The 16,141-nt window shown below is 38.5% G+C and overlaps 1 long non-coding RNA gene across 1 annotated transcript; it reads right to left on the bottom strand.

Moving 5' to 3' along the window:
- Positions 1-2,705: 2,705 nt before the first annotated feature.
- Positions 2,706-6,308, bottom strand: LOC106059166 (uncharacterized). The gene is made up of 2 exons (XR_001216164.2): positions 5,970-6,308; positions 2,706-2,893 (listed from the first exon to the last, which is right to left on the bottom strand). It is a non-coding gene; the product is annotated as an uncharacterized LOC106059166 (long non-coding RNA).
- Positions 6,309-16,141: the final 9,833 nt, after the last annotated feature.

Genomic DNA, 16,141 nt, shown 5'->3' with positions numbered 1-16,141 from the left:
ACTACTCTTTGGTCTGGGTAGGGTTGCTAGATTTGTATTTTGTGAGAATGGCGTGACTACTCATTGGTCTGGGTATGGTTGCTAGATTTGTATTTTGTGAGAATGGCGTGACTACTCATTGGTCTAGGTAGGGTTGCTAGATTTGTATTTTGTGAGAATGACTTGACTACTCATTGGTCTGGGTAGGGTTGCTAGATTTGTATTTTGTGAGAATGGCGTGACTACTCATTGGTCTGGGTAGGGTTGCTAGATTTGTATTTTGTGAGAATGACTTGACTACTCTTTGGTCTAGGTAGGGTTGCTAGATTTGTATTTTGTGAGAATGACTAGACTACTCTTTGGTCTGGGTAGGGTTGCTAGATTTGTATTTTGTGAGAATGACTTGACTACTCATTGGTCTGGGTAGGGTTGCTAGATTTGTATTTTGTGAGAATGACTTGACTACTCTTTGGTCTAGGTAGGGTTGCTAGATTTGTATTTTGTGAGAATGACTTGACTACTCTTTGGTCTAGGTAGGGTTGCTAGATTTGTATTTTGTGAGAATGACTTGACTACTCTTTGGTCTAGGTAGGGTTGCTAGATTTGTATTTTGTGAGAATGACTTGACTACTCTTTGGTCTAGGTAGGGTTGCTAGATTTGTATTTTGTGAGAATGGCGTGACTACTCATTGGTCTGGGTAGAGTTGCTAGATTTGTATTTTGTGAGAATGACTTGACTACTCTTTGGTCTGGGTAGGGTTACTAGATTTGTATTTTGTGAGATAGGCGTGACTACTCTTTGGTCTGGGTAGGGTTGCTAGATTTGTATTTTTGTGAGAATGGCGTGACTGCTCTTTAGTCTGGGTAGGGTTGCTAGATTTGTATTTTGTGAGAATGGCGTGACTACTCTTTGGTCTGGGTAGGGTTGCTAGATTTGTATTTTGTGAGAATGGCGTGACTACTCTTTGGTGTGGGTATGGTTGCTAGATTTGTATTTTGTGAGAATGGCGTGACTACTCTATGGTGTGGGTATGGTTGCTAGATTTGTATTTTGTGAGAATGACGTGACTACTCTTTGGTGTGGGTATGGTTGCTAGATTTGTATTTTGTGAGAATGGCGTGACTACTCTTTGGTCTGGGTATGGTTGCTAGATTTATATTTTGTGAGAATGGCGTGACTACTTTTAGGTCTGGATATGGTTGCTAAATTCCTGAGCTTAAGGATCTAGTAATATTGTCAGGTTCTTTTTAAAGTCTGCGGTAATTGATTTTACTACAGGGTTAATTAAATTTCTTTTATATCTGGTTTTACTAAAAAACATTTCAATATTGTTGGGTGTCTTCTAAGTCTTTGAACGAGCTAAACTTGTGGATAGAATTTTCCGTGGTGAGTTCATAATAGCGACCTCTACCGCATTAGTATTTTGTTATACCCCAATACTATTGGTAATGCAGCTTTAAATATCTCTAGAACTTATTACATGTGTCCAAAGGGGTTAAAAGGACAATTTAAAAAGATGACCCTTTGAATTGAATATTCCTGTCCAAACATCTTGACCTAAAACTTAATCAATTTAATCACATGAATGGATTCAATTCTATTAATAGAATAGTTATTTGAAATTTAGAAAATAAAGACGAACATATTCAACTGATATTTAAATTTAACCGAATCCACGCCATCAATTAGAACACACATTGAACTAATAAATCAATCAGAAGGATTCAGAACAGACATGAACAAATAAATCGATCACAACACAAAGGAACAAATAAATCAACCAGAACACACATGACCAAATAAATCGATCACAACACAAAGGAACAAATAAATCAACCAGAACACAACACAAAGGAACAAATAAATCAACCAGAACACACATGAACAAATAAATCGATCACAACACAAAGGAACAAATAAATCAACCAGAACACACATGAACAAATAAATCGATCACAACACAAAGGAACAAATAAATCAACCAGAACACACATAAAAAAAAAATCGATCACAACACAAAGGAACAAATAAATCAACCAGAACACAAAGGAACAAATAAATCGATCACAACACAAAGGAACAAATAAATCAACCAACCAGAACACACATGAACAAATAAATCGATCACAACACAAAGGAACAAATAAATCAACCAGAACACACATAAACAAATAAATCGATCACAACACAAAGGAACAAATAAATCAACCAGAACACACAGGAACAAATAAATCGATCACAACACAAAGGAACAAATAAATCAACCAGGACACACACGAACAAATAAATCGATCACAACACAAAGGAACAAATAAATCAACCAGAACACACAGGAACAAATAAATCGATCACAACACAAAGGAACAAATAAATCAACTAGAACACACATGAACAAATAAATCGATCACAACACAAAGGAACAAATAAATCAACCAGAACACACATGAACAAATAAATCGATCACAACACAAACGAAAAAATAAATCAACCAGAACACACATAAACAAAAAAATCGATCACAACACAAAGGAACAAATAAATCAACCAGAACACACAGGAACAAATAAATCGATCACAACACAAAGGAACAAATAAATCATCCAGGACACACAGGAACAAATAAATCGATCACAACACAAAGGAACAAATAAATCAACCAGAACACACATGAACAAATAAATCGATCACAAGACAAAGGAACAAATAAATCATTGCGAGAAAGAAATACGTTTTAGACTTTTACTTTCCAGCTAAAAATGCAATGTTTGAAGGCAACCAATTTAATGACATCGACACTGATAGGGCTGACCAGCGGGGCATGTCGGCGATGTTGAACATCTACCAAACTTGAATCCTTCTTTAATACACCTGTCCTTGCATTGCCCCCAAACATTGTCGCTGCCTAATGTCCATCTGAAAAATAAATAATTTGTAACATAATTGATATCCAGGTAGAGAGCAGATCTGTTATACGTTTAGAAAAAATAGAAACGGCTAGATTGTGAGATAGCTAGCCCTCGTGAGACTACCTTGAAAAAATTACATGTCTACTCTGACCACTGAGAAAATTTTCTCTCAGTAGATAGGAGTTCTTCAACCCTTGACCTGTCTAAAGGGTTCTCGACGGCATTCGCCTTTACTAGTTTGGGGTTTTACTTTATTGCGGGGTATCAGTCCTTTACACTACAAGAAGATTTGACCACTACTCTTGGGACTGAAGCAAGTTCAATGTCTCTTGACAATAAAAAATTGTTGTGGCCAAATTGCAATGTTTGCATATCGATTCAAGCTATTTCGTTAATGAGAAGACCAAACTTAGGCAGCCCCAAAATAATCGCCACACGAGTTTACATGAATGCCAATAATACTAATAATAATAAGGTTTGTCTTCGAGTCCGAAGATTAATGAGAAATGCAGTATCTCCCTTGGCTTCGCAGCCCCAGCTGTGAACTACATATTTTGCCACATCCAGCGCAAACATAACCATTGTCCGCCGGAGGTCGATATAGATTTTTTCTTCGCCGTCTACGTCTGTCCTGGGGAGCGGATTTTTTTTTATATCAAATGTGCATCCCGCGGTCTTTGTAAGTGACCACCAGCTGTTCTCATTTTTTGGTCAGTCATCAGAGGGCTGACTTTTTAGCGAAGTCCCCGGCGGAAACGAGCACCATACTGATGAACGGTACACTCTCGCGAGTGTACGAGCCCTAGCCGACACCCGTTAGTCGGCACTTTGGTTCGACAGTTGGGACGCTTCCGACAAGGGCCGCGAGCTACATAAGCAGTTGAGTAGACCAGACCGAAAAGATGCATGGTGGGAGTTCTGCCGTGCGGAACAGGCAGTCCTAGCCCAGTTCCGAGTCGGGCACTGTCCAATAGGCGCGTACTTTGGACGGGGGAGGGAGAAATACGACACATGGTGCCCTGCCCAGCGTCACTGTAGGACCATAAGAAGTCCCTCTATAGGGGATACGTGCCCTGCCCAGCGTCACTGTAGGACCAAAAGAAGTCCCTCTATAGGGGATACGTGCCCTGCCCAGCGTCACTGTAGGACCAAAAGAAGTCCCTCTATACGGGATACGTGCCCTGCCCAGCGTCACTGTAGGACCATAAGAAGTTTCCCTATACGGGATACGTGCCCTGCCCAGCGTCACTGTAGGACCATAAGAAGTCCCTCTATAGGGGATACGTGCCCTGCCCAGCGTCACTGTAGGACCAAAAGAAGTCCCTCTATAGGGGATACGTGCCCTGCCCAGCGTCACTGTAGGACCAAAAGAAGTCCCTCTATACGGGATACGTGCCCTGCCCAGCGTCACTGTAGGACCATAAGAAGTTTCCCTATACGGGATACGTGCCCTGCCCAGCGTCACTGTAGGACCATAAGAAGTCCCTCTATAGGGGATACGTGCCCTGCCCAGCGTCACTGTAGGACCAAAAGAAGTCCCTCTATAGGGGATACGTGCCCTGCCCAGCGTCACTGTAGGACCAAAAGAAGTTTCCCTATATGGGATACGTGCCCTGCCCAGCGTCACTGTAGGACCATAAGAAGTCCCTCTATACGGGATACGTGCCCTGCCCAGCGTCACTGTAGGACCATAAGAAGTTTCCCTATACGGGATACGTGCCCTGCCCAGCGTCACTGTAGGACCATAAGAAGTCCCTCTATACGGGATACGTGCCCTGCCCAGCGTCACTGTAGGACCATAAGAAGTTTCCCTATATGGGATACGTGCCCTGCCCAGCGTCACTGTAGGACCATAAGAAGTCCCTCTATACGGGATACGTGCCCTGCCCAGCGTCACTGTAGGACCATAAGAAGTTTCCCTATACGGGATACGTGCCCTGCCCAGCGTCACTGTAGGACCATAAGAAGTCCCTCTATACGGGATACGTGCCCTGCCCAGCGTCACTGTAGAACCATAAGAAGTTTCCCTATACGGGATACGTGCCCTGCCCAGCGTCACTGTAGGACCATAAGAAGTTTCCCTATACGGGATACGTGCCCTGCCCAGCGTCACTGTAGGACCATAAGAAGTCCCTCTATACGGGATACGTGCCCTGCCCAGCGTCACTGTAGGACCATAAGAAGTTTCCCTATACGGGATACGTGCCCTGCCCAGCGTCACTGTAGGACCATAAGAAGTCTCTCTATACGGAATACGTTCCTTGCCCAGCGTCACTGTAGGACCAAAAGAAGTCTCTCTATACGGAATACGTGCCCTGCCCAGCGTCACTATAGGACCAAAAGAAGTCCCTCTATACACGGACAGTGTACAGATAATACATCTACTAATCTATATATTAATTGAAATATTGGAATTTCAATATCAAGAGGATTATATGGTACGTTTATAATTTGCCTACATCGTTCATTTAAATAGGCCTACACTATATAGGCCTACACTCTGTTCATTTAAATAGGCCTACACTATGTTCATTTAAATAGGCCTACACTATGTTCATTTGAATAGGCCTACACTATGTTCATTTAAATAGGCCTACACTATGTTCATATAAATAGGCCTACACTATGTTCATTTGAATAGGCCTACACTATGTTCATTTAAATAGGCCTACACTATGTTCATTTAAATAGGCCTACACTATGTTCATTTAAACAGGCCTACACCATATTCATTAAAACTGGCCGACACCATATTCATTAAAACTGGCCGACACCATATTCATTAAAACTGGCAGACACCATATTCATTTAAACTGGCCTACACCATATTCATTAAAACTGGCCGACACCATATTCATTAAAACTGGTAGACACCATATTCATTTAAACTGGCCTACACCATATTCATTAAAACTGGCCGACACCATATTCATTAAAACTGGCAGACACCATATTCATTAAAACTGGCAGACACCATATTCATTAAAACTGGCAGACACCATGTTCACTTCTTGAAATTCACTTAAAACTGACTACAAATTGATATCAAAATGAATTTAAAACAACAACAACTTAGGACTTACTCATTACAGTGATCTATTCCATCATTACAACCTCCGATAAATGATTGACAGACAACGGACGACGTGAACAGACAAACAATCAAGATGACTAGCAGAGTTGACTTCATTGTTAAGTCCAGTCCAGGCTGCTATCTAGTGGAACAGCAGAAGAATTCAGAGTCTACTTTGGAGAGACACGCAATTCGTCATATATAGGCTAAGTGTAAAGCAGCAGGACTGGTGTCAGTCAATACCGCACGGTAGTTGATACGTTGACGCCACGCTCTGGTGATTCGCACATGCGTCCAAATATTAAGGTCACACTGTTTTTTGGGTTATAAAAGCACATCCTGACCATGTCAACATATTTGTGCTCTGGTTGTTCTGGACAGGGATTGCCATTTGTTCTATCCTGTACTCCGTTGCAAAGTTCAATTTGTAAATCTTTGTTGGTTTGTGCCGTTAGAAGAAGCACAATTTTTAAAATAATTGTATATACACATACACGGGAAAGACCTGCACATTTACAACCATATTTCCCAATAATGAAAGATTTATTTCCCTTTTCTACATCAAACAAAATTAATAAATTAACACTAACTAATTAAATCATATTTTTTATTCATGTTTTTGATAGGGGCAACGACTAATTATGTGTAAAGTTTCCACTTGATCCGAGAATGGGAAGTGGGAGAAATAGCGTGTACGGAATTCAGTCAGACAGTCGATGTGAGTTGTTATAAACTTTGTAACAGAAAACATTTGTAAAAAATGACAATAATGAACCTAAACAATGTTTTAAAAACTGAACTGTAAAGACACTTTGGCCCATCATGTGACACCATGTGATACAATCTGAATAAAAGATCAAGTAGGAAAGGAAATTTTCTCTGTGTCGTAGATGAAGCAGTGCAGCCATGCTAACATATCATAGGTTGGAACGAAGTCAAGAGCAAATCAGATTTATTATCTATGTATAGATTCATCTAGACACGTGTTTCCGGCTTTTTGTAGGAAAACTCTGGTAGGTCTTGGCTTGAGGTAGCCAAAAGTGGTATATGAAGGTGTTTCTCTCCCTTGCCATACGTTTTCTATGAAAACTGAAAGGCATACAAAGTGAAAAGAAAATCTTTGCTCAAGTCTATCAAATAAGTTGAGAACCACTGACATTTGTTTCAAGTTACTGCGTGGTTGTCTTCATATATGTGAGAGACATGCTGTCACACACACGCTCGTATATATACATACATACATACATACACCTGCGCATGCGTACACACTCAGTGTTAAAAGTGTAATAAAGAACACCATGTCTAGACTGAGTCGGTAGCGAAGTTAAAAGAACATTGCTCTATGGTTCATTAGTATTGGGATTACATTGGCTTGGGATTACATTGGCTTGGGATTACATTGGCTTGGGATGACATTGGCTTGGGATGACATTGGCTTATTGCGTCAACAGGGACAAAACAACGAGAGATGAGACATAATCACACAAGCCATGAAAACACACATACACACACTCACTGATACAAAACTCACACACACACACACACATACACACACACACACATACAAACTCATACACAGACAAGAATTTTCAAACTCTAATCATACAGAACGTGTACGCTTTAAAACCTGACATCTATTTCTAGAATGTAACTCGTTGGTCTGTAGTGTTGAGTAGTCTGGGTGTTGGCTTTTATTCCCAGGCTAGAAAATGTTGAACAGTAAACTGTTTACTTGAACCCAAAGAAAGTAGCACATAGTTTCACACATACAAACCAGGCGTCTTTCTAGAAATGTCTCGTAAACATGCTTCAAACATTAGCAAGGAACAAGTCTTGTGTTTCAGAGCTTTGTCGAGAACTTACGGAACAATGTCACACTAACTCGCTTGAAATAAAAATGTCGACTTGATGACGTCATACAAACTCATGTTTGTTAAGGTTTTGTCATGATGACTAACACAAACTCACTTTTGTTACTTTGTTGACTTGATGACGTAACTAATTGGGTTATCGGCTTGTTGACGTCACGCCCAGTAAGTTTTTTAGGGATTTTTTTTTACGGTTGACTTCATTTTTGTCACGCTCAGACTTTTCTACAACCAGAACAAAATGTTGTGTGACAATTTCAATATACATCGTGATGTTTCAAAGCCCTGATACGACGCAATGGGAGGCTACACAAAATATTTTTTTAATGCGCAGAATAGAAAATGTACATTTTTATGTAATATCCTCTTACCCGGGATTCAAGTCTCAAATTAAAAACAAACTGATAGGGAGTCTCAAATTAAATAAATAGTCTCATCTCTTCCCCCTTTTTTTTTTCTTATTTGCACACAAGACTGTTAAGGTAAGACGGGAGATAAGACAATTTTGTAGGTCCAGACAAATGGAAAAGCCACCGAAGCATAACGACATCGATGAATATACAAACACACACACACAATAGCAGTGCTTGGAGAATTGGGCTCCTTTGTACTTCTCGGTGACCACAAATGACAAACACCCTGACTGAAAGTGGATTAAGAGATTTTGAAAATATTTCTGCCCTAGTCTTAATGGAGAGGAGCTGATCTAACGCAGCTTAATGGAGAGGAGCTGATCTAACGCAGCTTAATGGAGAGGAGCTGATCTAACGCAGCTTAATGGAGAGGAGCTGATCTAACGCAGCTTAATGGAGAGGAGCTGATCTAACGCAGCTTAATGGAGAGGAGCTGATCTAACGCAGCTTAATGGAGAGGAGCTGATCTAACGCAGCTTAATGGAGAGGAGCTGATCTAACGCAGCTTAATGGAGAGGAGCTGATCTAATGTAACTGTTGTTTCTTTTTTTTTTTTCTTTAACCAAACGTATATCACCTCATTCTGTCTGTATTTCTAGTCAAAAGTTTGAACGCGTTATTTCTCCGACACCTATTCTTGGACCAAGTTGAAACTTTGCACACTTATTCATAGGCGAAGACAATTATTAATCAATAAAAGAAAAACGCTATTAGTCAATTAATTCGATCAAGTTGATGCTCTATACAATTATTTATTGAAACCTAACAAAACATAAATCCATTAAAAAAATAACCAATTAGTCAGGTGTTGTCAGGTTACAGAAATAATTGAGCAATTTTTCAGCTTGATCCGAGATTGGGTGTGGGAGAAATCACGTGTACACACTTTTGAACAGACAGACAGACACACAGCGTGAGTTGATATAATTTTTGTAAAAAGATATATTTCTAATCGCACATATGTATTATTGTTAGTCTAGATCTATTACAATTTTAATGACATGACTGATCCAAACTAATTAATACACTTAATCAAAACTTTTTATTTCATTTTGTTTGTTTTATGTTTTGCTTATTAAAAGTTAATATTTAATTTGGATGAAGAAAAAAACAAACAAATATTACACGATACTATGGATATGTGCCTAGCACGGCAACTCTTTTTCATACCCTAAAAAAACGCAATTAAACATTATTTTGAGGGGGGAGGGGGTTCTAAACCACGTGTAAATGAGCCTTCAGTGTTTCGCATACGTTTGCTTCCGACACGTTCATCCAGATTACTTGTGTTCGCTCCCTCTCTCATTCAGTAGCTAGGAGGTCTGGGGCAGCGCTGTAAGCTACACAAGTTGGGTTGCAGGAATGCATAATACTGGCGTGTGCATGGGGACAAGTCATCATAGAAACGGGGAGAGGGGGGGCGGGGGGAGAACTGACCAGTACTACTGTGTGAAGATTATTTTAAGCAAATATAGATACTCTGCAATGTGCTTTACCATCTTAAAATATTTTTTTGTGGTAAACACAGGGCCGGTCTTAGGCCAATGCAACCTATGCACTTTCATAGGCCCCGCGCGATGCGAATTCTAGGTGAAAATTATTAAATTAAACCATTTTAACTTATTATTTAAGGGTTCCTGGCATTTTCCTGAAATTATAAAATATAAGAAAAAGTCATGAAAATCTCTGTTTCGCATAGGGCCCCGCAATCTGTAGGACCGGCCCTGGATAAACAAGTTGCCTTGTAATGGGTTTTTTGGTCATCCAAATGATGTCAACAGAACAATGTTAGGACACGCTAGTCAGATGTAAGAGTGTTAGAATCGCGTTGGCAGAGTAATAATTGTCCTGATTTAGCTCTACTAAACAAATTTATAAATATTATTCAGTGTCTACAAAGCTTAAATAATTTTGGGTAATTGTATTCCTGGTTTTGACGGCGTATCGCACGGCGATTCAACGAATTTCACGTAAGGCAATTAAGTACTTGAGTACTTGAGGAGCATTGCGGTTATTTTCAAGAGGACGTCTCAAAGGTGTGTGTTGATGTTCAGATGAAGATGTGTAAATGTACGGTGTAGAAAATAAAAAGATGAAAAGGTTTTACTTCAGCTTCGATCAGCCCATATACCAATGACCTTGTGAGGACACTGATCTATGGTAAGGCGCTAGAGACGGATTAAGATGCTAGAGACGGATTAAGGCGCTAGAGATGGATTAAGGCGCTAGAGACGTATTAAGGTGCTAGAGACGGATTAAGGTGCTAGAGACGGATTAAGAGATGGATTAATTCGCTAGAGACGGATTAAGGTGCTAGAGACGGATTAAGGCGCTAGAGACGGATTAAGGTGCTAGAGACGGATTAACGTGCTAGAGACGGATTAAGGTGCTAGAGACGGATTAAGGTGCTAGAGACGGATTAAGGTGCTAGAGATGGATTAAAGTGCTAGAGACGGATTAAGGTGCTAGAGACGGATTAAGGTGCTAGAGATGGATTAATGCGCTAGAGACGGATTAAGGTGCAAGAGACGGATTAAGGTGCTAGAGACGTATTGAGGTGCTAGAGACGGATTAAGGCGCTAGTGACGTATTAAGGCGCTAGAGACGGATTAAGGCACTAGTGACGTATTAAGGCGCTAGAGACGGATTAAGGTGCTAGAGACGAATTAAGGTGCTAGAGACGGATTAAGGCGCTAGTGACGTATTAAGGCGCTAGTGACGTATTAAGGCGCTAGAGACGGATTAAGGCGCTAGAGACGGATTAAGGTGCTAGAGATGGATTAATGCGCTAGAGACGGATTAAGGTGCTAGAGACGGATTAAGGCGCTAGAGACGGATTAAGGTGCTAGAGACGGATTTAGGTGCTAGAGACGGATTAAGGTGCTAGAGACGGATTAAGGTGCTAGAGACGGATTAAGGCGCTAGAGACGTATTAAGGTGCTAGAGACGGATTAAGGTGCTATAGACGGATTTAGGTGCTAGAGACGAATTAAGGTGCTAGAGACGGATTAACGTGCTAGAGACGGATTAAGGTGCTAGAGACGAATTAAGGTGCTAGAGACGAATTAAGTTGCTAGAGACGGATTAAGGTGCTAGTGACGTATTAAGGCGCTAGAGACGGATTAAGGCGCTAGAGACGGATTAAGGTGCTAGAGACGAATTAAGGCGCTAGAGACGGATTAAGGTGCTAGAGACGGATTAAGGTGCTAGAGGCGAATTAAGGCGCTAGAGACGGATTAAGGTGCTAGAGACAGATAAATTGGTGTGATGTTTTTACCCATAAATCTAGATCTCGAGTTCAAAAGGTGAATACACACACTGGATGAAAGTTTGTTTCCCCTCGTCACGTGTACTTGGCTGCGCTCCTGTGATTGTCACTTTGTGCATATCTCGTAGTTGTCCTATTGTCTAGCGATGTCTATGATAATCACCTACAAGGAGAGCCTTGCCTTCACACACATGAAAAACCTCATATTTCATCCATGAGTTATCATTATACAACCGATTGATATCTTGTAACATATGGAGAGTCCCACACTGTTCTTCATTATTAAAACAATGTCATCAATATTTTTAGGATATAGAGACAACTGCCTCGTAAAATATTTATTAATGCAATATACATGCAGGTCATGCATTGTTAGAATTAATATTAGTCTTAAAGTGTGTCATAAGTGTTAAACTGTTCTTGGCTTTGTTAGTTAAAAATGCATATCTCATGCATGTAGCCTGCAAAACAAATTTTAACAGGCATTTTCTGATTATTTGTGTGAGTGTAAGTAACCCAGAGGGACTGCTTCTGAGATTATTTAAAAAAATATACGCCTCTGTATGCCTACTAGCTGTTTGGAGCTATAAACCAAAATAATAACAGGGAAGAACTTGTCAGGCGAAGGCGTCGCTGGGTTGTTAAGAGATTGGGTTAACGTTTGCTTAACTTGGCAAAGGTGCAGATTGTTCACTTTAATACTGACTTCTACCTAGTACAATATGTTATATGTTCTACTAACGATTTTGTTTTGAATATCTTCCTATGTCGTACCATACTATTTATTGAATTCAATATTTTAAACTTTTACTTCACCTGTTCGCTTGTTAAGAGAACGACTCCTGTAATTCAATGTTATTTCACAAATAGAACAGTTCTTTATGTATTCATTCTCTACCACTGCCAGGGTCGAGTTTTGTTAAAAAGAAACCAAATTCACTGTAGTCCCTTTATCAGTTTCCACTGAGGAATTTTCTGTTGATGTGACAGGGCTTTACTTGTTTGTTTAAAACCTGACTGCATTAGGATGTCTAACATTCCTTAGTCAAGATGAGGAGAAATGTTTCATTGAAAATATACATTGAAAACCTTTTATTCAAAATGAAAGTGTGCATGAAATATAATCTTAGCAGGCTGATTGACTCAACACATGAAACGTAATCTACTGTAATCTACTGAAAGACCGATTCGATTGTTACATTGACACAACAACACAACAGAATAACACTAAGTAACTACACACTAAGTAACTAGACAGTAAGTAACTAGACACTAAGTAACTACACACTAATTAACTACAAACTAAATCTTCACGACCAGAAAGTCTTTTGCTTTACATCCAACGTTTAAGATTGGCCACTCTAGTGACAACGACATTGTATAGGTTGGTTGCTTGGACAGGTTGGAGACAGAGCACATCTGCCGTACTCATAACCTTCTTTGATACACTGGTCCAAACATGTTCTCCAAACGTTGTCCTTTCCAATAGTCCGTCTGAAAATATTTTTTAAAATACAATTTAAAACCAACCAGAAACAAATAAAAGCTTAGATGATAGGTGTCATAATCAATAGTGACAGACAAGGAAGACTATAATAGTAAAGAAGATACTACCTACAAACTGTACATTTACCTACTCTGTTCGGTACAAGCACATCCCAATCTTACACATAACAATTTAGGATCAAGTTGCAACTTTGCACAATTAGTCATTGTCGACGAGAACATAGGAATCAATTGAAAAATGAGCCAATTATTTTATAATTTAGTTGTAAATATTTTTTTTATAGAGAGATTACTAGCTACGAGAGATAAATCTTATGTAAAAAATTAGGTCGTTGGCTAAAAAAACATAAAACTAACAAAAAATAATCATAAAAACATCAATTTTTACACGTTTTTTTCCTATCTCAGTGGCTAGCGTGTCGGCTTTCCATCATGGAGGCTCGAGACCTCGAGTTCGAATTCCGATTAGAAACTTTTTTAAAATTGCTTTTGAAAAAACAGTTTGGGAACCATATTCCAGATACCCCGTCCTCCCCTACAAAAACATAAAAAAAACTTGTCCACAAAAGTGATTAGACCATAGCACACTGTGCTTGCTGCAAGCATGAAAACTGTGCAAAATAAAAGTGTAATAAAAATATTTCCAATCGTACACATTTAGCGTTACTCTAAATGCATAAAAAATAATTACATGATTAATTTTAAAATAATGTTACATTTTCACTCAATATAAGTAATTTATATATTTGTCTGTTGTTTTTTTTTTTTAATTGTATGTTATTGGTTTTATTCTTTTTCAAGAAAAAATTGTTAAGAAAAATATTTGTATTAGTATTAATAAGTGTTTTCTGTTCTACAAGCACAGTAAACACATTTTGGTAAAAGTGTTTACTTTTGTTTTAAAAGAAAAAGAATGTACAGGTATGTACTCAATTATTTGTTTTTTAAATATTTTTATTTGAAGTTGTATAGTGGAGAGATTGTGTTTGTTTTTTTAATATTTTATTTGAAGTTGTATAGTGGAGGTATTGTGTTTGTTTTTTTAATATTTTATTTGAAGTTGTATAGTGGAGGTATTGTGTTTGTTTTTTAATATTTTATTTGAAGTTGTATAGTGGAGGTATTGTGTTTGTTTTTTAATATTTTATTTGAAGTTGTATAGTGGAGGTATTGTGTTTGTTTTTTAATATTTTATTTGAAGTTGTATAGTGGAGGTATTGTGTTTTTTTAATGTATTTTTTTCATTCTTTTTTCAGATCTTTTATGACACGTCTTATATTTTGGTGGCTTATTACTGAGAATAAAAAGAAATACAGAGTTACTTACTCGTTACAGTAAGCTTGTTCTTCATTGCAGCCGCCGATAAAGGTTTGAGCGAGAACGGAGAAAGTGAAGAGAGATGAATAGATCCAGAAGATGTCCAGCACACAGCACCTCATTGTGACATACAACAGGTAGCAAAGTTGTAGATGGATTGAGTGTGTTAAACTGATTCTTAGACTGCTAATAACTACAGTATATGAAACACTCAGTTTTATACATTCAGTAAAGTGGACGTCCCTGCTGATGCAGAGAAGATAAGGTGACACTATTACTGGATATGAACACCATCACCCTTAACTTCCCTCCACATCATAAACCCACCACCAATCGCCAGAACACTGGGAAACTAGGGCCCAAACCAGTGGCGTAGCAAGGAGTTTACCATCATTTGGGGGGTCCGGAGGGCAATACCTCTTTGTGGCCCCTGCATTTTGCGTTATTTTTAATATTTAATGTAAAAAACAATTTCCAACATTTATTTCTGGCTCTCCCCCTCAAAGAGGGGGGGGGGGGCCGGAGGGATTTTCAAATTCTCCCCTTCCCTCCCTCACCCTAACTACGCTCCTGGCGCGAACGAGTGCGTGTGCAGCAAACTGCTTACTATTGAAACTATAGGAAGCCATTTCATGTTCACGGTACCCTATTAAAGTAAAACTTGACATAAATGTACACTTTCAAATCTCTAGTTTCTCTTTCATAATTTAGACCACGAATGTTTGATGGATGTGTTGATAAGCAGGGAAGTATGTCAATCAGGTTTCTCTCCCTTCTCATTAAATGTAATGAAGCTGTTCAGTTAAAAAGAAATTATGTTATCTTTTATAATTACAAAAACCTTTTTCTTTTTTTTTTGTTTTTTGTTCTCTTGTTGTTGTTTTTTTCTCTTGCCTTAGCATTGTAAAAAAATTAATGTATAATATATGACCGACAAAAAACAGACATTCTGTAAAGATAACTTATATTTAAGATGTGTAGAATATTTTTTTATTACTTAGAGTTTATTTCGCATCTACAATTTATTTTCTAATCACGTAAATAAACAGTTTTTAACAAATCTTATATACTAAACGGTTTATATGAATGTGAATAAAAGTAAATACTTACCTAATTAAAAAAAAAACAAGTTTCAAACAATAATACATTTCCTTTTCGAGAGACAATATTAAACACTTTTAAGTTTGTAGAAGTCTAGAGGAAAGACTATTGGAAGAAAAATATTGTGTTTGTAACATCCTCACTACGTGTCATCATTCTTTGTAAAGGATGTGGTGTTTGAACGCTAAGGTCAAATGGAACACTTGCTTTTATTGTTTGACATGAATATAACAAATAAACAGAATGACAAATTGACAGAGGTAGACAAAAGCAGCTTTAATACTATATGAAAGCCGCTAAAACCATTGTCATTTAAACTTTTTCCATGCATTAATCACAGTACAAACTGATTCAATTCTAGACTTCTATTTTAGAGTTTTTCATTCTTAGGAAGATAAGGTTAAACTAATTTGTTTCTAAATCTAACGGTTAAGAAGGTTTTATCTCGCCAGCAAAAAGGCCAAGAATCTAGACTAGGTCTAGACCAAGAATTAGACTAGGTCTAGGCCAAGAATCTAGACTAGGTCTAAACCAAGAATTAGACTAGGTCTAGGCCAAGAATCTAGACTAGATCTTAACCAAGAATCTAGACTTTCTAGAATCTAAACTAGGTCTAGACCTAGCATCTAGACAAGGTCTAGATCTCGAATCTAGGCTAGGTCTAGACCTAGAATCTAGACTAGGTCTAAATATCGAATCTAAACTAGGT

Source organism: Biomphalaria glabrata, chromosome 12, assembly GCF_947242115.1.
Source record: "Biomphalaria glabrata chromosome 12, xgBioGlab47.1, whole genome shotgun sequence".
In the NCBI taxonomy this organism is placed as follows: domain Eukaryota; kingdom Metazoa; phylum Mollusca; class Gastropoda; family Planorbidae; genus Biomphalaria; species Biomphalaria glabrata.
Note: the sequence above shows the minus strand (reverse complement) of the source record. Positions and strands in the feature narration are given on the sequence as shown.